Genomic DNA, 24,493 nt, shown 5'->3' on the forward strand with positions numbered 1-24,493 from the left:
AACCCTGCCTCTAGCCCTCTACAGTTATGATAGGTCTATGGATGAACCCTGCCTCTAGCCCTCTACAGTTGACATGGTGTATGGTTGAACCCTGCGTCTAGCCCTCTACAGTTATGATAGGTCTATGGTTGAACCCTGCCTCTAGCCCTCTACAGTTATGATAGGTCTATGGTTGAACCCTGCCTCTAGCCCTCTACAGTTATGATAGGTCTATGGTTGAACCCTGCCTCTAGCCCTCTACAGTTGACATGGTCTATGGTTGAACCCTGCCTCTAGCCCTCTACAGTTATGATAGGTCTATGGTTGAACCCTGCCTCTAGCCCTCTACAGTTATGATAGGTCTATGGTTGAACCCTGCCTCTAGCCCTCTACAGTTATGATAGGTCTATGGTTGAACCCTGCCTCTAGCCCTCTACAGTTATGATAGGTCTATGGTTGAACCCTGCCTCTAGCCCTCTACAGTTATGATAGGTCTATGGTTGAACCCTGCCTCTAGCCCTCTACAGTTATGATAGGTCTATGGTTGAACCCTGCCATGGTCTGAAGCCTCTAGCCCTCTACAGTTATGATAGGTCGATGGTTGAACCCTGCCTCTAGCCCTCTACAGTTATGATAGGTCTATGGTTGAACCCTGCCTCTAGCCCTCTACAGTTATGATAGGTCTATGGTTGAACCCTGCCTCTAGCCCTCTACAGTTATGATAGGTCTATGGTTGAACCCTGCCTCTAGCCCTCTACAGTTATGATAGGTCATGGTTGAACCCTGCCTCTAGCCCTCTACAGTTATGAGGTCTATGGTTGAACCCTGCCTCTAGCCCTCTACAGTTATGATAGGTCTATGGTTGAACCCTGCCTCTAGCCCTCTACAGTTATGATAGGTCTATGGTTGAACCCTGCCTCTAGCCCTCTACAGTTATGATAGGTCTATGGTTGAACCCTGCCTCTAGCCCTCTACAGTTATGATAGGTCTATGGTTGAACCCTGCCTCTAGCCCTCTACAGTTATGATAGGTCTATGGTTGAACCCTGCCTCTAGCCCTCTACAGTTATGATAGGTCTATGGTTGAACCCTGCCTCTAGCCCTCTACAGTTATGATAGGTCTATGGTTGAACCCTGCCTCTAGCCCTCTACAGTTATGATAGGTCTATGGTTGAACCCTGCCTCTAGCCCTCTACAGTTATGATAGGTCTATGGTTGAACCCTGCCTCTAGCCCTCTACAGTTATGATAGGTCGATGGTTGAACCCTGCCTCTAGCCCTCTACAGTTATGATAGGTCTATGGTTGAACCCTGCCTCTAGCCCTCTACAGTTGACATGGTCTATGGTTGAACCCTGCCTCTAGCCCTCTACAGTTATGATAGGTCGATGGTTGAACCCTGCCTCTAGCCCTCTACAGTTATGATAGGTCTATGGTTGAACCCTGCCTCTAGCCCTCTACAGTTATGATAGGTCTATGGTTGAACCCTGCCTCTAGCCCTCTACAGTTATGATAGGTCGATGGTTGAACCCTGCCTCTAGCCCTCTACAGTTATGATAGGTCTATGGTTGAACCCTGCCTCTAGCCCTCTACAGTTATGATAGGTCTATGGTTGAACCCTGCCTCTAGCCCTCTACAGTTATGATAGGTCTATGGTTGAACCCTGCCTCTAGCCCTCTACAGTTATGATAGGTCTATGGTTGAACCCTGCCTCTAGCCCTCTACAGTTATGATAGGTCTATGGTTGAACCCTGCCTCTAGCCCTCTACAGTTATGATAGGTCTGGTTGAACCCTGCCTCTAGCCCTCTACAGTTATGATAGGTCTATGGTTGAACCCTGCCTCTAGCCCTCTACAGTTATGATAGGTCTATGGTTGAACCCTGCCTCTAGCCCTCTACAGTTATGATAGGTCTATGGTTGAACCCTGCCTCTAGCCCTCTACAGTTATGATAGGTCTATGGTTGAACCCTGCCTCTAGCCCTCTACAGTTATGATAGGTCTATGGTTGAACCCTGCCTCTAGCCCTCTACAGTTATGATAGGTCTATGGTTGAACCCTGCCTCTAGCCCTCTACAGTTATGATAGGTCGATGGTTGAACCCTGCCTCTAGCCCTCTACAGTTATGATAGGTCTATGGTTGAACCCTGCCTCTAGCCCTCTACAGTTATGATAGGTCTATGGTTGAACCCTGCCTCTAGCCCTCTACAGTTATGATAGGTCGATGGTTGAACCCTGCCTCTAGCCCTCTACAGTTATGATAGGTCTATGGTTGAACCCTGCCTCTAGCCCTCTACAGTTATGATAGGTCTATGGTTGAACCCTGCCTCTAGCCCTCTACAGTTATGATAGGTCTATGGTTGAACCCTGCCTCTAGCCCTCTACAGTTGATAGGATGAAGGTCTATGTTATGAACCCTGCCTCTAGCCCTCTACAGTTATGATAGGTCTATGGTTGAACCCTGCCTCTAGCCCTCTACAGTTATGATAGGTCTATGGTTGAACCCTGCCTCTAGCCCTCTACAGTTATGATAGGTCTATGGTTGAACCCTGCCTCTAGCCCTCTACAGTTATGATAGGTCTATGGTTGAACCCTGCCTCTAGCCCTCTACAGTTATGATAGGTCTATGGTTGAACCCTGCCTCTAGCCCTCTACAGTTATGATAGGTCTATGGTTGAACCCTGCCTCTAGCCCTCTACAGTTATGATAGGTCTATGGTTGAACCCTGCCTCTAGCCCTCTACAGTTATGATAGGTCGATGGTTGAACCCTGCCTCTAGCCCTCTACAGTTATGATAGGTCTATGGTTGAACCCTGCCTCTAGCCCTCTACAGTTGACATGGTCTATGGTTGAACCCTGCCTCTAGCCCTCTACAGTTATGATAGGTCGATGGTTGAACCCTGCCTCTAGCCCTCTACAGTTATGATAGGTCTATGGTTGAACCCTGCCTCTAGCCCTCTACAGTTATGATAGGTCTATGGTTGAACCCTGCCTCTAGCCCTCTACAGTTATGATAGGTCTATGGTTGAACCCTGCCTCTAGCCCTCTACAGTTATGATAGGTCTATGGTTGAACCCTGCCTCTAGCCCTCTACAGTTATGATAGGTCTATGGTTGAACCCTGCCTCTAGCCCTCTACAGTTTCTATGGTCTATGGTTGAACCCTGCCTCTAGCCCTCTACAGTTATGATAGGTCTATGGTTGAACCCTGCCTCTAGCCCTCTACAGTTATGATAGGTCTATGGTTGAACCCTGCCTCTAGCCCTCTACAGTTATGATAGGTCTATGGTTGAACCCTGCCTCTAGCCCTCTACAGTTATGATAGGTCTATGGTTGAACCCTGCCTCTAGCCCTCTACAGTTATGATAGGTCGATGGTTGAACCCTGCCTCTAGCCCTCTACAGTTATGATAGGTCTATGGTTGAACCCTGCCTCTAGCCCTCTACAGTTGACATGGTCTATGGTTGAACCCTGCCTCTAGCCCTCTACAGTTATGATAGGTCGATGGTTGAACCCTGCCTCTAGCCCTCTACAGTTATGATAGGTCTATGGTTGAACCCTGCCTCTAGCCCTCTACAGTTGACATGGTCTATGGTTGAACCCTGCCTCTAGCCCTCTACAGTTATGATAGGTCGATGGTTGAACCCTGCCTCTAGCCCTCTACAGTTATGATAGGTCTATGGTTGAACCCTGCCTCTAGCCCTCTACAGTTATGATAGGTCTATGGTTGAACCCTGCCTCTAGCCCTCTACAGTTATGATAGGTCTATGGTTGAACCCTGCGTCTAGCCCTCTACAGTTATGATAGGTCTATGGTTGAACCCTGCCTCTAGCCCTCTACAGTTATGATAGGTCTATGGTTGAACCCTGCCTCTAGCCCTCTACAGTTATGATAGGTCTGGTTGAACCCTGCCTCTAGCCCTCTACAGTTATGATAGGTCTATGGTTGAACCCTGCCTCTAGCCCTCTACAGTTATGATAGGTCTATGGTTGAACCCTGCCTCTAGCCCTCTACAGTTATGATAGGTCTGGTTGAACCCTGCCTCTAGCCCTCTACAGTTATGATAGGTCTATGGTTGAACCCTGCCTCTAGCCCTCTACAGTTATGATAGGTCTATGGTTGAACCCTGCCTCTAGCCCTCTACAGTTATGATAGGTCTATGGTTGAACCCTGCCTCTAGCCCTCTACAGTTATGATAGGTCTATGGTTGAACCCTGCCTCTAGCCCTCTACAGTTATGATAGGTCGATGGTTGAACCCTGCCTCTAGCCCTCTACAGTTATGATAGGTCTGGTTGAACCCTGCCTCTAGCCCTCTACAGTTATGATAGGTCTATGGTTGAACCCTGCCTCTAGCCCTCTACAGTTGACATGGTCTATGGTTGAACCCTGCCTCTAGCCCTCTACAGTTATGATAGGTCTATGGTCTCTACTGTGATGTGATGAGGACCTCTACTTACTGTGATGAGGACCTCTACTTACTGTGATGTGATGAGGACCTCTACTTACTGTGATGTGATGAGGACCTCTAGTGGTATTATATTGTTACTATAAAAGATGGAACGTGTGTGTCCAGGGCCCGGTTTCTCCAATGTTTTAGTGATGCATCTTTCCTCCCACAACAGCGAAGATGTAACATGCGTTTCCCAAAAGACCACGCAGAGCTAACTACCCGTTGCCAAGGGTAACTACCCGTTGCCAAGGGTAACTACCCGTTGCCAAGGGTAACTACCCATCGCTAAGGGTAAGGCTCTCCAGAGGGTAGTGAGGTCTGCACAACGCATCACCGGGGGCAAACTACCTGCCCTCCATGACACCTACACCACCCGATGTCACAGGAAGGCCATAAAGATCCTCAAGGACAACAACCACCCGAGCCACTGCCTGTTCACCCCGCTATCATCCAGAAGGCGAGGTCAGTACAGGGTCATCAAAGCTGGGACCGAGAGACTGAAAAACAGCTCCTATCTCAAGGCCATCAGACTGTTAAACAGCCACCACTAACATTGATTGGCTGCTGCCAACACACTGTCAATGACACTGACTCAACTCCAGCCACTTTAATAATGGGAATTGATGGGAAATTATGTAAAATATATCACTAGCCACTTTAAACAATGCTACCTAATATAATGTTTACATACCCTACATTATTCATCTCATATGTATATGTATATACTGTACTCTATATCATCGACTGCATCTTTATGTAATACATGTATCACTAGCCACTTTAACTATGCCCCTTTGTTTACATACACATCTCATACTACCTGACATGATGACTCCTTGCTGTCCCCAGTCCCCCTGACCGTGCTGCTGCTCCAGTTTGAACTGTTCTGCCTTATTATTATACGACCATGCTGGTCATTTATGAACATTTGAACATCTTGGCCATGTTCTGTTATAATCTCCACCCGGCACAGCCAGAAGAGGACTGGCCACCCCACATAGCCTGGTTCCTCTCTAGGTTTCTTCCTAGGTTTTGGCCTTTCTAGGGAGTTTTTCCTAGCCACCGTGCTTCTACACCTGCATTGCTTGCTGTTTGGGGTTTTAAATGTAAATGCAGCCATAGAGACATGTTTCATCTAGCCCACTGGGCACAGACGTCAAGACAACGTCTATTCATCGTTGGTTCAACGAAATTTAATTGAAATGATGTGGAAACAACGTTGATTCAACTAAAACCTTCCATTTTTCTGAACACCTGATTCAGGCAGTCAGTTCTTCATTGGCTGGAACATGTTTGTTGTTGGGTTGGAACCACAGGAGGTTGGTGGCACCTTAATTGGGAAGGACGGGCTCCTGGTAATGGCTGGAGCGGAGATGGTGGAATGGTATCAAATACATTAAACACGTGGTTTGATGCCATTCCATCCACTCCGTTCCAGACATTATTATAACCCCTCCTCCTCTAAGCATCCTCCACTGGAAAACCTGCACACCCGGTGGGTCCACGGTTCCGCATTCCCGGTTCAGGACCTGTAGCAAGGTCCATGGGCTGCACACAATTAATCCGAATACGGTACGGCTCGTGCGTAAACGGCCTGATTGCGGTAGAGGGCGTCGGTGCCATAGCGGCGACGGTGCCTGCAGACCAGAGGGGAGGGGAGAGAGAGAGGGGAAGAGGGAGGGAGGTAAGGCGGATCTTAGTCAGACGAAACAGACCACACATTTGCAATAGAACTACCGTGACCGTTTAGTTCAAACGCTGTTTTCTACGGTCCTGCGACTTTCTACTTTTGCCAGCCTGTGCGTGACATTTTGACGCCAGGTGCGTCGCAGAGGACGAGGCGGTCTGGATACGGCGACCCGCCGCTCGGACGTCCAAGGTGATAGAAGTCAACTAATACTCTACTTCAGGGCTATTGTATTCTTCCCACAAAGAATAGGAGTCTGCTTGTGCCATGCGCTAATACAGAGGGTCTGTGAAGACATTTTCAGCAGGTAAGTGCAGATTTCTCTCGCTTTTTCCCACAAAATAAACACCATATATATATATATATAGTCCAACCTGTGTATGAAAACAGTAACCTATTGACTCTCGATTGGTGAATTCACCTTTGATTATTTACAAAACCAGGTAATATGAATCCTATCATAGCCTGTATAATGCATGCACCGCTGACAAGATATTCCATTGAACGTGTTGACTTATTATTATTCAAAGCGCTGTATTGAACTCGATCACCGTACCGTATAGACCGTAGCCTTAGACCGTTGCACCGTAGCAACCTGGGCCCGGTTTTTCCAAAAGCATGTTCAGGCTAAGTTCATCGTTAGAATCTTCGTAGGAGCATCGGTCAATCTCTGAGCTGTTTCCCCAAAACCATCGTTATTGAAAAGCTACTGTAAGAGCGTCGTTAGATGCTTTCCCTCTCCTGCATCACTTTAAACACAGAAGATCTCTGCTGAACATAGAACCACACGGTTTATCCGTCTCTCTGACCGCAGATAACTTCAGAACAAACAAAGTTGACAAGGTTTTTGCCATTAATTCAAACAAGCTAAGTATAAAAAGATGCTTCAAATTCAAACCGAGATGACTATAAAATAAAACAGTAGGCTATAGGCCTATTTAAATCATATTTAAATTAATGTCATGTTCAATTCAGTTCTATTTTTCTACTTGTCGGCTGCTGTCTGTGTCAATATATTTCATGATTTGTAGCCAAACCATGCGCCATCATGTGACGATTTGTTGCTTATTATAGGGTAAGCATTAGAAAAAGTGGTCCCACTACTTGACACCACGTGTCATTATAACACGGTTATAACCATGTCATAATATGTCATAACTAGGGATGCACGATATATCGGTGAACATATCGGAATCGGACGGTATTGGCAAAAAATGCCAACGTCTAGTTTAACGGCGATGTTAAAAACTGATGTCAAAGCTACCGTGCATACCTGTATAACGTAGGTAGATGAGGTACATACCTGTATAATGTAGGTAGATGAGGTACATACCTGTATACCGTAGGTAGATGAGGTGCATACCTGTATAATGTAGGTAGATGAGGTGCATACCTGTATAATGTAGGTAGATGAGGTGCATACCTGTATAATGTAGGTAGATGAGGTACATACCTGTATAATGTAGGTAGATGAGGTACATACCTGTATAATGTAGGTAGATGAGGTACATACCTGTATAATGTAGGTAGATGAGGTACATACCTGTATAATGTAGGTAGATGAGGTACATACCTGTATAATGTAGGTAGATGAGGTACATACATGTATAATGTAGGTAGATGAGGTACATACCTGTATAATGTAGGTAGATGAGGTGCATACCTGTATAATATAGGTAGATGAGGTACATACCTGTATAATGTAGGTAGATGAGGTACATACCTGTATAACGTAGGTAGATGAGGTGCATACCTGTATAACGTAGGTAGATGAGGTGCATACCTGTATAACTGTATAACGTAGGTAGTAGGTAGATGAGGTACATACCTGTATAATGTAGGTAGATGAGGTACATACCTGTATAATGTAGGTAGATGAGGTACATACCTGTATAATGTAGGTAGATGAGGTACATACCTGTATAATGTAGGTAGATGAGGTACATACCTGTATAATGTAGGTACATGAGGTGCATGTAGGTACATGAGGTCAAACTGCTAAGATGTCATTTCAACATATTTTCACACACTTTGAATTGATTTGGATCGTAGCCTAAGTAATTCAAGACAAAGGCATACCGTTAAATCATGTAGAATATGGGGCGTTGAAACATTGTGGGTCAATTCTGAGTACAAGTCAAAGTGTTAAAGAGAAAAGTCAGTACATTCTTGCTGTCCCCTCTGTCGCCGAGGCTTTGGGAATGAAACATGGTCTTTAACGAGAAGAAAGACCTGTACACTGCTATTTCCTGCATCACTTCAGTTCACTACGCTTCTGAAACATGGTCGTCCTCAACACCCTGTCTCTCTGCTTCCTCATTCACTTGACCTCTATGCTGTCCGCTGCACCCTGACCAAACACATTATCTTCTCTTAGCTGTTCCTCTCCAGTGTATGGTACCACCCACACACACACTGCAAGATTACATTGTGCCATGCTGTGTTGTCATGTGTTGTTGCCTTGCTGTTTTGTCATGTGTTGTTGCCATGCTGTGTTGTCATGTGTTGCTACCATGCTGTGTTGTCATGTGTTGTTGCCATGCTGTGTTGTCATGTGTTGTTGCCATGCTGTGTTGTTGCCATGTTGTGTTGTCATGTGTTGTTGCCATGCTGTGTTGTCATGTGTTGTTGCCATGCTGTGTTGTCATGTGTTGTTGCCATGCTGTGTTGTCATGTGTTGTTGCCATGCTGTGTTGTTGTCTCAGGTCTCTCTTTATCTAGTGTTGTGGTGTCCCTCTTGTCGTGATATGTGTTTCGTCCAACATTATTATTCTTAATCCCGCGCCCCGGTACCCGCAGGAGGCCTCTGTAAATAATTATTCTAAATAATAATGCGTTTTTAATTGACTTGCCTAGTTAAATAAACTTGAAATAAAAAATAAAAATCAATGGCTTTTCTTCTTCTGTCCTGTGTTAATGCCATACCAGTCCACCACTCTAGGTCTATGACCCCTGTGTTATTGTTGTACCAGTCCACCACTCTAGGTCTATGACCCCTGTGTTATTGTTGTACCAGTCGACCACTCTAGGTCTATGACCCCTGTGTTATTGTTGTACCAGTCGACCACTCTAGGTCTATGACCCCTGTGTTATTGTTGTACCAGTCCACCACTCTAGGTCTATGACCCCTGTGTTATTGGCATACCAGTCCACCACTCTAGGTCTATGACCCCTGTGTTATTGGCATACCAGTCCACCACTCTAGGTGTATGACCCCTGTGTTATTGTTGTACCAGTCCACCACTCTAGGTCTATGACCCCTGTGTTATTGGCATACCAGTCCACCACTCTAGGTCTATGACCCCTGTGTTATTGGCATACCAGTCCACCACTCTAGGTCTATGACCCCTGTGTTATTGTCATACCAGTCCACCACTCTAGGTCTATGACCCCTGTGTTATTGTTGTACCAGTCCACCACTCTAGGTCTATGACCCCTGTGTTATTGTTGTACCAGTCCACCACTCTAGTTCTATGACCCCTGTGTTATTGTTGTACCAGTCCACCACTCTAGGTCTATGACCCCTGTGTTATTGTTGTACCAGTCCACCACTCTAGGTCTATGACCCCTGTGTTATTGTTGTACCAGTCGACCACTCTAGGTCTATGACCCCTGTGTTATTGTTGTACCAGTCCACCACTCTAGGTCTATGACCCCTGTGTTATTGTGGTACCAGTCCACCACTCTAGGTCTATGACCCCTGTGTTATTGTTGTACCAGTCCACCACCCTAGGTCTATGACCCCTGTGTTATTGTTGTACCAGTCCACCACTCTAGGTCTATGACCCCTGTGTTATTGGCATACCAGTCCACCACTCTAGGTCTATGACCCCTGTGTTATTGGCATACCAGTCCACCACTCTAGGTCTATGACCCCTGTGTTATTGTCATACCAGTCCACCACTCTAGGTGTATGACCCCTGTGTTATTGTTGTACCAGTCCACCACTCTAGTTCTATGACCCCTGTGTTATTGTTGTACCAGTCCACCACTCTAGGTCTATGACCCCTGTGTTATTGTTGTACCAGTCCACCACTCTAAGTCTATGACCCCTGTGTTAATACCGTACCAGTCCACCACTCTAGGTCTATGACCCCTGTGTTATTGTCGTACCAGTCCACCACTCTAGGTCTATGACCCCTGTGTTATTGTTGTACCAGTCCACCACTCTAGGTCTATGACCCCTGTGTTATTGTTGTACCAGTCCACCACTCTAGGTCTATGACCCCTGTGTTATTGGCATACCAGTCCACCACTCTAGGTCTATGACCCCTGTGTTATTGTCATACCAGTCCACCACTCTAGGTCTATGACCCCTGTGTTATTGTTGTACCAGTCCACCACTCTAGGTCTATGACCCCTGTGTTATTGTTGTACCAGTCCACCACTCTAGGTCTATGACCCCTGTGTTATTGTTGTACCAGTCCACCACTCTAGGTCTATGACCCCTGTGTTATTGTTGTACCAGTCCACCACTCTAGGTCTATGACCCCTGTGTTATTGACATACCAGTCCACCACTCTAGGTCTATGACCCCTGTGTTATTGACATACCAGTCCACCACTCTAGGTCTATGACCCCTGTGTTATTGTTGTACCAGTCCACCACTCTAGGTCTATGACCCCTGTGTTATTGTTGTACCAGTCCACCACTTTAGGTCTATGACCCCTGTGTTATTGACATACCAGTCCACCACTCTAGGTCTATGACCCCTGTGTTATTGACATACCAGTCCACCACTCTAGGTCTATGACCCCTGTGTTATTGTTGTACCAGTCCACCACTTTAGGTCTATGACCCCTGTGTTATTGTTGTACCAGTCCACCACTCTAGGTCTATGACCCCTGTGTTATTGTTGTACCAGTCCACCACTCTAGGTCTATGACCCCTGTGTTATTGTCATACCTGTGGTACAAGGATTCTCATTCTCTATACATTGATTGTCTTGTCACATAAAACTGAAATTAGGTGAAATATTAGAATTTGCGTAACCTAGGAAATTGCAGAGCAATTTCTGCATATTGCACCTTTTAATAAAGGTCAGGAGGGGTCACCTGTGTTGGTAGTTTGAGGTAACCTTGACCTTCGTTACCCGTTCTTTATAGATCAACTGAGTTGTTCTATTAAAGTGCCCCTGGTTTGTTAATGAGCAATAGCTCCGGTCGTCGTCAACGCCATCATCAGGATCAGGAAGAGGTCAGCAGTTATTAATAAGTAGCGAGTTCGTTAAAGCACCTCTCCAGTGACCTGCCTGGTAATTGGTTCGTTAAAGCACCTCTCCAGTGACCTGCCTGGTAATTGGTGTCGTTAAAGCACCACTCCAGTGACCTAACAGGGAATTGGTTCGTTAAAGCACCTCTCCAGTGGCCTGCCTGGTAATTGGTGTTATGAGCCTTTCAGCTCCTCGTTCCATTCATCTCCCACAGGTACAACTGGTTTCCCTGGAGCTATGTCACCTAAAACTCCTATCTATCTATTACCCTGTCTCTGGGTCACTGTCTGTCTGTCTGTCTGTCTGTCTGTCTGTCTGTCTGTCTGTCTGTCTGTCTGTCTGTCTGTCTGTCTGTCTGTCTGTCTGAAGGGCTTTATTGGAAACATACAGAGCCTTGTAAAAGTCTTCATCCCCCTTGGAGTTTTTCCTATTTTGTTGCATTACAACCTGTAATTTAAATAGATTTTTAATGTGGATTTCATATAATGGACATACACAAAATAGTCCAAATTGGGGAAGTGAAATTAAAAAAAGTGGTCCGTGTTTTCAGCCCCTCTGCTATGAAGCCCCTACATAAGATCTGGTGCAACCAATTACCTTCAGAAGTCACATCATTCATTAAATACAGTCCACCTGTGTGCAATCTAAGTGTCACATGATCTGTCACATGATCTCATTATATATATACACATGTTCTGAAAGGCCCCAGAGTCTGCAACACCACTAAGCAAGGGGCACCACTAAGCAAGCAGCACCATGAAGAGCAAAGTTATGGAGAAGTACCGATCAGGGTTGGATTATAAAACAATATCAGAAACTTTGAACATCCCACGGAGCACCATTAAATCCATTATTAAAAAATGGAAAGAAAATGTCACCACCACAAACCTGCCAAGAGAGGGCCGCCCACCAAAACTCACGGACCAGGCAAGGAGGACATTAATCAGAGAGGCAACAAAGAGACCAAAGATAATCCTGAAGGAGCTGCAAAGCTCCACAGCAGAGATGGGAGTATCTGTCCATAGGACCACTTTAAGCCATACAGTCCACAGAGCTGGGCTTTACTGAAGAGTGGCCAGAAAAAAATCCAATGCTTAATTAAAGAAACATGTTTGGTGTTCGTACAAAAGGAATGTGGGAGACTCCCCAAACATACAGTGCCTTGCGAAATTATTCGGCCCCCTTGAACTTTGCGACCCTTTGCCACATTTCAGGCTTCAAACATAAAGATATAAAACTGTATTTTTTTGTGAAGAATCAACAACAAGTGGGACACAATCATGAAGTGGAACGACATTTATTGGATATTTCAAACTTTTTTAACAAATCAAAAACTGAAAAATTGGGCGTGCGAAATTATTTCGCAAGGCACTGTATGGAAGAAGGTACTCTGGTGAGATGAGACAAAACATGAGCTTTTTGGCCATCAAGGATAGCGCTATGTCTGGCACAAACCCAACACCTCTCATCACCCCGAGAACAGCATCCCCACAGTGAAGTATGGTGGTGGCAGCATCATGCTGTGGGGATGTTTATCTGCAGGGACTGGGAAACTGGTCAGAATTGAAAGATTGATGGATGGCGCTAAATACAGGGAAATTCTTGAGTCTTCCAGAGATTTGAGACTGGGACGGAGGTTCACCTTCCAGCAGGACAATGACCCTAAGCATACTGCTAAAGCAACACTTGGGTGGTTTAAGGGAAACATTTACATGTTTTGGAATGGCCTAGTCAAAGCCCAGACCTCAATCCAATTCAGAATCTGTGGTATGACTTAAAGATTGCTGTACACCAGCGGAACCCATCCAACTTGAAGGAGCTGGAGCAGTTTTGCCTTGAAGAATGGGCAGAAATCCCAGTGGCCTCATGTGCCAAGCTTATTTTTTTATTTTACCTTTATTTAACCAGGTAGGCAAGTTGAGAACAAGTTCTCATTTACAATTGCGACCTGGCCAAGATAAAGCAAAGCAGTTCGACAGATACAACGACACAGAGTTACACATGGAGTAAAACAAACATACAGTCAATAATACAGTATAAACAAGTCTATATACAATGTGAGCAAATGAGGTGAGAAGGGAGGTAAGTATACAGAATGGTGTCGTCTGCGTAGAGGTTGATCAGAGACTCACCAGCAGCAAGAGCGACCTCATTGATGTATACAGAGAAGAGAGTCGGTCCAAGAATTGAACCCTGTGGCACCCCCATAGAGACTGCCAGAGGTCCGGACAGCAGACCCTCCGATTTGACACACTGAACTCTATCAGAGAAGTAGTTGGTGAACCAGGCGAGGCAATCATTTGAGAAACCAAGGCTGTCGAGTCTGCCGATGAGGATGTGGTGATTGACAGAGTCGAAAGCCTTGGCCAGATCAATGAATACGGCTGCACAGTAATGTTTCTTATCGATGGCGGCACCCATGACCAGCTCTGAAACCAGATTGCATAGCAGAGAAGGTATGGTGAGATTCAAAATGGTCGGTAGTCTGTTTGTTGACTTGGCTTTCGAAGACCTTAGAAAGGCATGGTAGGATAGATATAGGTCTGTAGCAGTTTGGATCTAGAGTGTCCCCCCCTTTGAAGAGGGGGATGACCGCAGCTGCTTTCCAATCTTTGGGAATCTCAGACGACACGAAAGAGAGGTTGAACAGGCTAGTAATAGGGGTGGCAACAATTTCGGCAGATCATTTTAGAAAGAAAGGGTCCAGATTGTCTAGCCCGGCTGATTTGTAGGGGTCCAGATTTTGCAGCTCTTTCAGAACATCAGCTGAATGGATTTGGGAGAAGGAGAAATGGGGAAGGCTTGGGCGAGTGGGGGTGCAGTGCTGTTGACCGGGGTAGGAGTAGCCAGGTGGAAAGCATGGCCAGCCGTAGAAAAATGCTTATTGAAATTCTCAATTATGGTGGATTTATCAGTGTGACAGTGTTTCCTATCTTCAGTGCAGTGGGCAGCTGGGAGGAGGTGTTCTTATTCTCCATGGACTTTACAGTGTCCCAGAACTTTTTGAGTTAGTGTTGCAGAATGCAAATTTCTGCTTGAAAAAGCTAGCCTTGGCTTTTCTAACTGCCTGTGTATAATGGTTTCTAGCTTCCCTGAACAGCTGCATATCACGGGGCTGTTCGATGCTAATGCAGAACGCCATAGGATGTTTTTGTGTTGGTTAAGGGCAGTCAGGTCTGGGGAGAACCAAGGGCTATATCTGTTCCTGGTTCTAAATTTCTTGAATGGGGCATGTTTATTTAAGATGGTTAGGAAGGCATTTAAAAAAAATATCCAGGCATCCTCTACTGACGGGATGAAATCAATATCCTTCCAGGATACCCCGGCCAGGTCGATTAGAAAGGCCTGCTCGCTGAAGTGTTTCAGGGAGCGTTTTACAGTGATGAGTGGAGGTCGTTTGACTGCTGACCCATTACGGATGCAGGCAATGAGGCAGTGATCGCTGAGATCTTGGTTGAAGACAGCAGAGGTGTATTTAGAGGGGAAGTTGGTTAGGATGATATCTATGAGGGTGCCCGTGTTTAAGGCTTTGGGGAGGTACCTGGTAGGTTCATTGATAATTTGTGTGATTTGTGATTGAGGGCATCAAGTTTAGATTGTAGGATGGCTGGGGTGTTAAGCATGTTCCAGTTTAGGTCGCCTAGCAGCACGAGCTCTGAAGATAGATGGGGGGCAATCAGTTCACATATGGTGTCCAGAGCACAGCTGGGGGCAGAGGGTGGTCTATAGCAGGCGGCAACGGTGAGAGACTTGTTTTTAGAGAGGTGGATTATAGAGACATACCCCAAGAGACTTGCAGCTATAATTGTAATTCTCTCTCTGTGTATTGTGTTGACTGATAAGGTACTGGTAACGTCTCTACTCGTTAGCTAGTGAGTCTGTCTCTCTCTCTGTGTATTGTGTTGACTGATAAGGTACTGGTAACATCTCCACTCGTTAGCTAGTGAGTCTGTCTCTCTGTGTATTGTGTTGACTGATGAGGTACAGGTAACGTCTTTACTCGTTAGCTAGTGAGTCTGTCTCTCTCTCTGTGTATTGTGTTGACTGATAAGGTACTGGTAACGTCTCTACTCGTTAGCTAGTGAGTCTGTCTCTCTCTCTCTCTCTGTGTATTGTGTTGACTGATAAGGTACTGGTAACGTCTCTACTCGTTAGCTAGTGAGTCTGTCTCTCTCTCTGTGTATTGTGTTGACTGATAAGGTACTGGTAACGTCTCTACTCGTTAGCTAGTGAGTCTGTCTCTCTGTGTATTGTGTTGACTGATGAGGTACTGGTAACGTCTCTACTCGTTAGCTAGTGAGTCTGTCTCTCTCTCTGTGTATTGTGTTGACTGATAAGGTACTGGTAACGTCTCTACTCGTTAGCTAGTGAGTCTGTCTCTCTCTCTCTGTGTATTGTGTTGACTGATAAGGTACTGGTAACGTCTCTACTCGTTAGCTAGTGAGTCTGTCTCTCTCTCTGTGTATTGTGTTGACTGATAGGTACTGGTAACGTCTCTACTCGTTAGCTAGTGAGTCTGTCTCTCTCTCTCTGTGTATTGTGTTGACTGATAAGGTACTGGTAACGTCTCTACTCGTTAGCTAGTGAGTCTGTCTCTCTCTCTGTGTATTGTGTTGACTGATAAGGTACAATTATTGGTAACGTCTCTACTCGTTAGCTAGTGAGTCTGTCTCTCTCTCTCTCTGTGTATTGTGTTGACTGATAAGGTACTGGTAACGTCTCTACTCGTTAGCTAGTGAGTCTGTCTCTCTCTCTCTGTGTATTGTGTTGACTGATAAGGGACTGGTAACATCTCCACTCGTTAGCTAGTGAGTCTGTCTCTCTGTGTATTGTGTTGACTGATGAGGTACAGGTAACGTCTTTACTCGTTAGCTAGTGAGTCTGTCTCTCTCTCTGTGTATTGTGTTGACTGATAAGGTACTGGTAACGTCTCTACTCGTTAGCTAGTGAGTCTGTCTCTCTCTCTCTGTGTATTGTGTTGACTGATAAGGTACTGGTAACGTCTCTACTCGTTAGCTAGTGAGTCTGTCTCTCTCTCTCTGTGTATTGTGTTGACTGATAAGGTACTGGTAATATCTCCACTCGTTAGCTAGTGAGTCTGTCTCTCTGTGTATTGTGTTGACTGATGAGGTACTGGTAACGTCTCTACTCGTTAGCTAGTGAGTCTGTCTCTCTCTGTGTATTGTGTTGACTGATAAGGTACTGGTAACGTCTCTAGTCGTTAGCTAGTGAGTCTGTCTCTCTCTCTCTGTGTATTGTGTTGACTGATAAGGTACAATTATTGGTAACGTCTCTAGTCGTTAGCTAGTGAGTCTGTCTCTCTCTCTCTGTGTATTGTGTTGACTGATAAGGTACTGGTAACGTCTCTACTCGTTAGCTAGAGTCTGTCTACTCGTTAGCTAGTGAGTCTGTCTCTCTCTCTCTGTGTATTGTGTTGACTGATAAGGTACTGGTAACGTCTCTACTCGTTAGCTAGTGAGTCTGTCTCTCTCTCTCTGTGTATTGTGTTGACTGATGAGGTACTGGTAACGTCTCTAGTCGTTAGCTAGTGAGTCTGTCTCTCTCTCTCTGTGTATTGTGTTGACTGATGAGGTACTGGTAACGTCTTTACTCGTTAGCTAGTGAGTCTGTCTCTCTCTCTGTGTATTGTGTTGACTGATAAGGTACTGGTAACGTCTCTACTCGTTAGCTAGTGAGTCTGTCTCTCTCTCTGTATTGTGTTGACTGATGAGGTACTGGTAACGTCTCTACTCGTTAGCTAGTGAGTCTGTCTCTCTCTCTCTGTGTATTGTGTTGACTGATAAGGTACTGGTAACGTCTCTACTCGTTAGCTAGTGAGTCTGTCTCTCTCTCTGTATTGTGTTGACTGATAAGGTACTGGTAACGTCTCTACTCGTTAGCTAGTGCGTCTGAAGGCTCTCCTCTGATGTGGGTCTAGAACAACTAGCTGTCTGCTGGGGCTCCTGAGAGATCTTTGATCAGGAGACACTAGGTTGTGTAATCATCTCCTATCTTTTCCCTGATTCTGGCCTGTTTAGAAGACAATATTTTCCCTGATTCTGGCCTGTTTAGAAGACAATATTTTCCCTGATTCTGGCCTGTTTAGAAGACAATATTTTCCCTTCCTGACATGTTGTTGTTTATCCAGATGTTGAGTGATGCAACCAAATGGAATGGAATGGAACAGAACACACTGCTGCATTAGAGGGAGGTGGTCAGCAGGGACCGGAACCTTCCATGCGAACATTCTGATTGGCCCCTGTCCACCGGGTCAGAGTTCTGATTGGCTTCCGTCCAGTGGGTCAGAGTTCTGATTGGCCTCCGTCCAGTGGGTCAGAGTTCTGATTGGGCCCTGTCAATCCGCTCAGGCTTGTGATTGGCCTCCGTCCAGCGGTCGTCCATGGGGATGTCCACTGGTCCAGGAGTTGTATTTTAGGAAGTTCCCAGACTCTGGTATCAGTAAAGGCCCCCAGTAACCCCTCCTCTCACGGCCCTGTGAGCTGATGTGTGTTGGACACGGGTGGGTTTTTCTCGCTCTGGGAAAATGATTAGATTTGAGCTCCAGTGAAAAATGTCTGTTGATGATGATGGGAATATGAGTTTCCTCTGCAATCCTCGACCTAACTCTTCTGGCAGGTGAAATAGAGGCTTTTAATAGACTGCTCTGTATATGCACTCAGCAATCACAATAGTTACATACGTAAATCTCCTTAATGCTCAACTCAATCGAAATTCTATGATGTTTTAACAAAAAAAAGAACCATGGGCCAAAACGCTTTGGGCAAAAATGCAAACATGACGGCTTTAAACTGATCAAAGAACCATCATACCTGGTCATTAGAGAAGCCCCTCCTACAGGAAGAACCATCATACCTGGTCATTAGAGAAGCCCCTCCTACAGGAAGAACCATCATACCTGGTCATTAGAGAAGCCCGTCCTACAGGAAGAACCATCATACCTGGTCATTAGAGAAGCCCGTCCTACAGGAAGAACCATCATACCTGGTCATTAGAGAAGCCCCTCCTACAAGAAGAACCATCATACCTGGTCATTAGAGAAGCCCCTCCTACAGGAAGAACCATCATACCTGGTCATTAGAGAAGCCCCTCCTACAGGAAGAACCATCATACCTGGTCATTAGAGAATCCCTGCCCCTCCAACAGGAAGAACCATCATACCTGGTCATTAGAGAAGCCCCTCCTACAGGAAGAACCATCAGGAACCATCAGGAAGAACTGTCAGGCCCGGTAGAGAAGCCCTGCCCCTCCTACAGGAAGAACTGTCAGGCCCGGTAGGGAAGCTCTGCCCCACTCCCTCCTACAGAAAGAACTGTCAGGCCCGGTAGAGAAGCCCTGCCCCTCCTACAGGAAGAACTGTCAGGCCCGGTAGGGAAGCTCTGCCCCACTCCCTCCTACAGGAAGAACGGTCAGGCCCGGTAGAGAAGCCGTGCCCCACTCCCTCCTACAGGAAGAACTGTCAGGCCCGGTAGAGAAGCCCCTCCCCCTCCTACAGGAAGAACCATCATACCTGGTCATTAGAGAAGCCCTGCCCCTCTCCCTCCTACAGGAAGATCTGTCAGGCCCAGTAGAGAAGCCCCTCCCCTCCTACAGTAAGAACTGTCAGGCCCGGTAGAGAAGCCCCACTCCCTCCTACAGGAAGAACTGTCAGGCCCGGTAGAGAAGCCCCACTCCCTCCTACAGGAAGAACTGTCAGGCCTGGTAGAGAAGCCCTGCCCCACTCCCTCCTACAGGAAGAACTGTCAGGCCCGGTAGAGAAGCCCCTCCCCTCCTACAGTAAGAACTGTCAGGCCCGGTAGAGAAGCCCCACTCCCTCCTACAGGAAGAACTGTCAGGCCCGGTAGAGAAGCCCCTCTCCCTCCTACAGGAAGAACTGTCAGGCCTGGTAGAGAAGCCCTGCCCCACTCCCTCCTACAGGAAGAACTGTCAGGCCCGGTAGAGAAGCCCCACTCCCTCCTACAGGAAGAACTGTCAGGCCCGGTAGAGAAGCCCCACTCCCTCCTACAGGAAGAACTGTCAGGCCCGGTAGAGAAGCCCCACTCCCTCCTACAGTATCAGCTGTCAGGCCCGGAAGAGATGCCCTGCCCCTCTCCTTCCTACAGTATCAGCTGTCAGGCCCAGTAGAGATGCCCCTCTCCCTCCTACAGTATGAACTTTCAGGCCCGGTAGAGAAGCCCCTCTCCCTCCTACAGTATCAGCTGTCAGGCCCGGTAGAGATGCCCCTCTCCCTCCTACAGTATGAACTGTCAGGCCCGGTAGAGATGCCCTGCCCCTCTCCCTCCTACAGTATGAACTTTCAGGCCCGGTAGAGAAGCCCCTCTCCCTCCTACAGTATCAGCTGTCAGGCCCGGTAGAGATGCCCTTCTCCCTCCTACAGTATGAACTTTCAGGCCCGGTAGAGAAGCCCCACTCCCTCCTACAGTATCAGCTGTCAGGCCCAGAAGAGATGCCCTGCCCCTCTCCTTCCTACAGTATCAGCTGTCAGGCCCAGTAGAGATGCCCCTCTCCCTCCTACAGTATGAACTTTCAGGCCCGGTAGAGAAGCCCCTCTCCCTCCTACAGTATCAGCTGTCAGGCCCGGTAGAGATGCCCCTCTCCCTCCTACAGTATGAACTGTCAGGCCCGGTAGAGATGCCCTGCCCCTCTCCCTCCTACAGTATGAACTTTCAGGCCCGGTAGAGAAGCCCCTCTCCCTCCTACAGTATCAGCTGTCAGGCCCGGTAGAGATGCCCTTCTCCCTCCTACAGTATGAACTTTCAGGCCCGGTAGAGATGCCCTGCCTCTCTCCCTCCTACAGTATCAGCTGTCAGGCCCGGTAGAGATGCCCTGCCCCTCTCCCTCCTACAGTATCAGCTGTCAGGCCCGGTAGAGATGCCCCTCTCCCTCCTACAGTATCAGCTGTCAGGCCCAGTAGAGATGCCCCTCTCCCTCCTACAGTATCAGCTGTCAGGCCCGGTAGAGATGCCCTGCCCTTCTCCCTCCTACAGTATGAACTTTCAGGCCCGGTAGAGATGCCCCACTCCCTCCTACAGTATGAACTGTCAGGCCCGGTAGAGATGCCCCACTCCCTCCTACAGTATCAACTGTCAGGCCCGGTAGAGAAGCCCCTCTCCCTCCTACAGTATGAACTTTCAGGCCCGGTAGAGATGCCCCACTCCCTCCTACAGTATGAACTGTCAGGCCCGGTAGAGATGCCCCTCTCCCTCCTACAGTATGAACTGTCAGGCCCGGTAGAGATGCCCTGCCCCTCTCCCTCCTACAGTATGAACTTTCAGGCCCGGTAGAGAAGCCCCTCACCCTCCTACAGTATGAACTGTCAGGCCCGGTAGAGATGCCCTACCCCTCTCCCTCCTACAGTATGAACTTTCAGGCCCGGTAGAGATGCCCCACTCCCTCCTACAGTATGAACTGTCAGGCCCGGTAGAGATGCCCCACTCCCTCCTACAGTATCAGCTGTCAGGCCCGGTAGAGAAGCCCCTCTCCCTCCTACAGTATCAGCTGTCAGGCCCGGTAGAGAAGCCCCTCTCCCTCCTACAGTATGAACTTTCAGGCCTGGTAGAGAAGACTCTCCATTCCCCCAGGGTTACGCTGGCTGGCCCGGTAGAGAAGACTCTCCATTCCCCCAGGGTTACGCTGGCTGGCCCGGTAGAGAAGACTCTCCATTCCCCCAGGGTTACGCTGGCTGGCCCGGTAGAGAAGACTCTCCATTCCCCCAGGGTTACGCTGGCTGGCCCGGTAGAGAAGACTCTCCATTCCCCCAGGGTTACGCTGGCTGGCCCGGTAGAGAAGACTCTCCATTCCCCCAGGGTTACGCTGGCTGGCCCGGTAGAGAAGACTCTCCATTCCCCCAGGGTTACGCTGGCTGGCCCGGTAGAGAAGACTCTCCATTCCCCCAGGGTAACGCTGGCTGGCCCGGTAGAGAAGACTCTCCATTCCCCCAGGGTTACGCTGGCTGGCCCGGTAGAGAAGACTCTCCATTCCCCCAGGGTTACGCTGGCTGGCCCGGTAGAGAAGACTCTCCATTCCCCCAGGGTTACGCTGGCTGGTTTATTTTTGAGGAATCAATTAAAGCTCTGAACGCTCTGGGAACAATTAACAGAGCAGAGAGGATTCTGGGTATTATCCAGGAAGGGACCAGTAGAGGCCTGTGGGTATTATCTGGGGTGCGACTGAGCTTAGCTGAGTTTACACTGAGGACAGATGGTGTCAGGAAGACTTCCTCTCTCTTCTCTCTCTCCGTCTGGACCATGAGTCAACATGGCTGCTGGTAAATGTGTAACGAGGACACCAGTCTGTTGTTATTGACCTGGTACCGTCTGAATTCTTCAAATTCATACATCAATGTTCCTTGAAAACAAAACCTGGGAATAGCCTTGTGAATTCCTTTCTTCCAAGTTGCTCTTTATCAAAATGTTTTCCTTCTGTTGCTCAGACTTTCACAACCTTCCCAAAGCATTTGTCTCTGTTCTAACAGCTTTTTTATCAACTTTTTGATTGTGAGTGAGAGTTCCCACCTATTCCTCTACTACTGTATGTTTCAACAGACCACAGGTCAGAGAGGGCGTTAAACCATGGTGATGCACTACTACCTGTCAACCACACGTCAGAGAGGGTGTTAAACCATGGTGATGCACTACTACCTGTCAACCACACGTCAGAGAGGGTGTTAAACCATGGTGATGCACTACTACCTGTCAACCACACGTCAGAGAGGGTGTTAAACCATGGTGATGCACTACTACCTGTCAACCACACGTCAGAGAGGGTGTTAAACCATGGTGATGCACTACTACCTGTCAACCACACGTCAGAGAGGGCGTTAAACCATGGTGATGCACTACTACCTGTCAACCACACAACAGAGAGGGCGTTAAACCATGGTGATGCACTACTACCTGTCAACCACACGTCAGAGAGGGTGTTAAACCATGGTGATGCACTACTACCTGTCAACCACACGTCAGAGAGGGCGTTAAACCATGGTGATGCACTACTACCTGTCAACCACACGTCAGAGAGGGCGTTAAACCATGGTGATGCACTACTACCTGTCAACCACACGTCAGAGAGGGCGTTAAACCATGGTGATGCACTACTACCTGTCAACCACACGTCAGAGAGGGCGTTAAACCATGGTGATGCACTACTACCTGTCAACCACACGTCAGAGAGGGCGTTAAACCATGGTGATGCACTACTACCTGTCAACCACACGTCAGAGAGGGCGTTAAACCATGGTGATCTACTACTACCTGTCATATCAGACCTGTGTGACTGCTGCTTCCTAGTCCATCCGTAGTCGTGGTGATCAGCTGGTTTGGAATTCCGTGACTTTAAAGACGATCAGAGTATCTATCAGGCCTGGAGTCCAGTTACACCATGAGACAAACCGTCCTCTAAAGGGTTTAATGACAGCTGTCCATCCCTAACTATAGCCTTCAGCTTTCCACTTATCCCGTCAAGACGTCCCTCTTGTGGTCAGATTCCACTGTGATTTAGTAAACAACAGATTTGATGGAACACAGTCTCACCATCCAGGCAGGTTGGCTAGCCAGTTCTAATCATGTAGTCCAGCTAGCTAGTTCACCGTCCAGGCAGGTTGGCTAGCCAGTTCTAATCATGTAGTCCTGCTAGCTAGTTCACCGTCCAGGCAGGTTGGCTAGCCAGTTCTAATCATGTAGTCCAGCTAGCTAGTTCACCATCCAGGCAGGCTGGCTAGCCAGTTCTAATCATGTAGTCCTGCTAGCTAGTTCACCGTCCAGGCAGGTTGGCTAGCCAGTTCTAATCATGTAGTCCTGCTAGCTAGTTCACCATCCAGGCAGGTTGGCTAGCCAGTTCTAATCATGTAGTCCTGCTAGCTAGTTCACCGTCCAGGCAGGTTGGCTAGCCAGTTCTAATCATGTAGTCCAGCTAGCTAGTTCACCATCCAGGCAGGTTGGCTAGCCAGTTCTAATCATGTAGTCCTGCTAGCTAGTTCACCGTCCAGGCAGGTTGGCTAGCCAGTTCTAATCATGTAGTCCTGCTAGCTAGTTCACCGTTCAGGCAGGTTGGCTAGCCAGTTCTAATCATGTAGTCCTGCTAGCTAGTTCACCGTTCAGGCAGGTTGGCTAGCCAGTTCTAATCATGTAGTCCTGCTAGCTAGTTCACCGTCCAGGCAGGTTGGCTAGCCAGTTCTAATCATGTAGTCCTGCTAGCTAGTTCACCATCCAGGCAGGTTGGCTAGCCAGTTCTAATCATGTAGTCCTGCTAGCTAGTTCACCATCCAGGCAGGTTGGCTAGCCAGTTCTAATCATGTAGTCCTGCTAGCTAGTTCACCGTCCAGGCAGGTTGGCTAGCCAGTTCTAATCATGTAGTCCTGCTAGCTAGTTCACCATCCAGGCAGGTTGGCTAGCCAGTTCTAATCATGTAGTCCTGCTAGCTAGTTCACCATCCAGGCAGGTTGGCTAGCCAGTTCTAATCATGTAGTCCTGCTAGCTAGTTCACCGTTCAGGCAGGTTGGCTAGCCAGTTCTAATCATGTAGTCCTGCTAGCTAGTTCACCGTCCAGGCAGGTTGGCTAGCCAGTTCTAATGTGTGTGTGTGTGTGTGTGTGTGTGTGATGGTGTGCTGTTCTCTCCAGTTGTTCTAGTCCTCTGTGCTGCTGTCCCACGAGGTTCTAGTGGACTGTGTCACCTGTCTCTAGTGGACTGCCTCTAGTGGACTCTTTCACCTGTCTCTAGTGGACTATCTCATCTGTCTCTAGTGGACTGTCTCTAGTGGACTATCTCACCTGTCTCTAGTGGACTATCTCACCTGTCTCTAGTGGACTATCTCACCTGTCTCTAGTGGACTATCTCATCTGTCTCTAGTGGACTATCTCACCTGTCTCTAGTGGACTATCTCATCTGTCTCTAGTGGACTGTCTCATCTGTCTCTAGTGGACTGTCTCATCTGTCTCTAGTGGACTATCTCACCTGTCTCTAGTGGACTATCTCACCTGTCTCTAGTGGACTATCTCACCTGTCTCTAGTGGACTATCTCACCTGTCTCTAGTGGACTATCTCACCTGTCTCTAGTGGACTATCTCATCTATCTCTAGTGGACTATCTCATCTGTCTCTAGTGGACTGTCTCATCTGTCTCTAGTGGACTGTCTCATCTGTCTCTAGTGGACT

The 24,493-nt window shown here is 47.6% G+C and overlaps 1 protein-coding gene across 1 annotated transcript in view; it reads left to right on the plus strand.

The window, feature by feature from the left end:
* Positions 1-6,104: 6,104 nt before the first annotated feature.
* eps8a (epidermal growth factor receptor pathway substrate 8a) overlaps positions 6,105-24,493 on the plus strand; it is a 163,210-nt gene continuing 144,821 nt past the window's right edge. Inside the window, 1 exon segment of the mRNA XM_042317247.1 lies at positions 6,105-6,418. The gene's annotated coding sequence lies outside the window, so the exon portion shown is untranslated.

The sequence above is a fragment of the Oncorhynchus tshawytscha genome, unplaced genomic scaffold (genome assembly GCF_018296145.1).
Source record: "Oncorhynchus tshawytscha isolate Ot180627B unplaced genomic scaffold, Otsh_v2.0 Un_contig_1152_pilon_pilon, whole genome shotgun sequence".
NCBI lineage: Eukaryota > Metazoa > Chordata > Actinopteri > Salmoniformes > Salmonidae > Oncorhynchus > Oncorhynchus tshawytscha.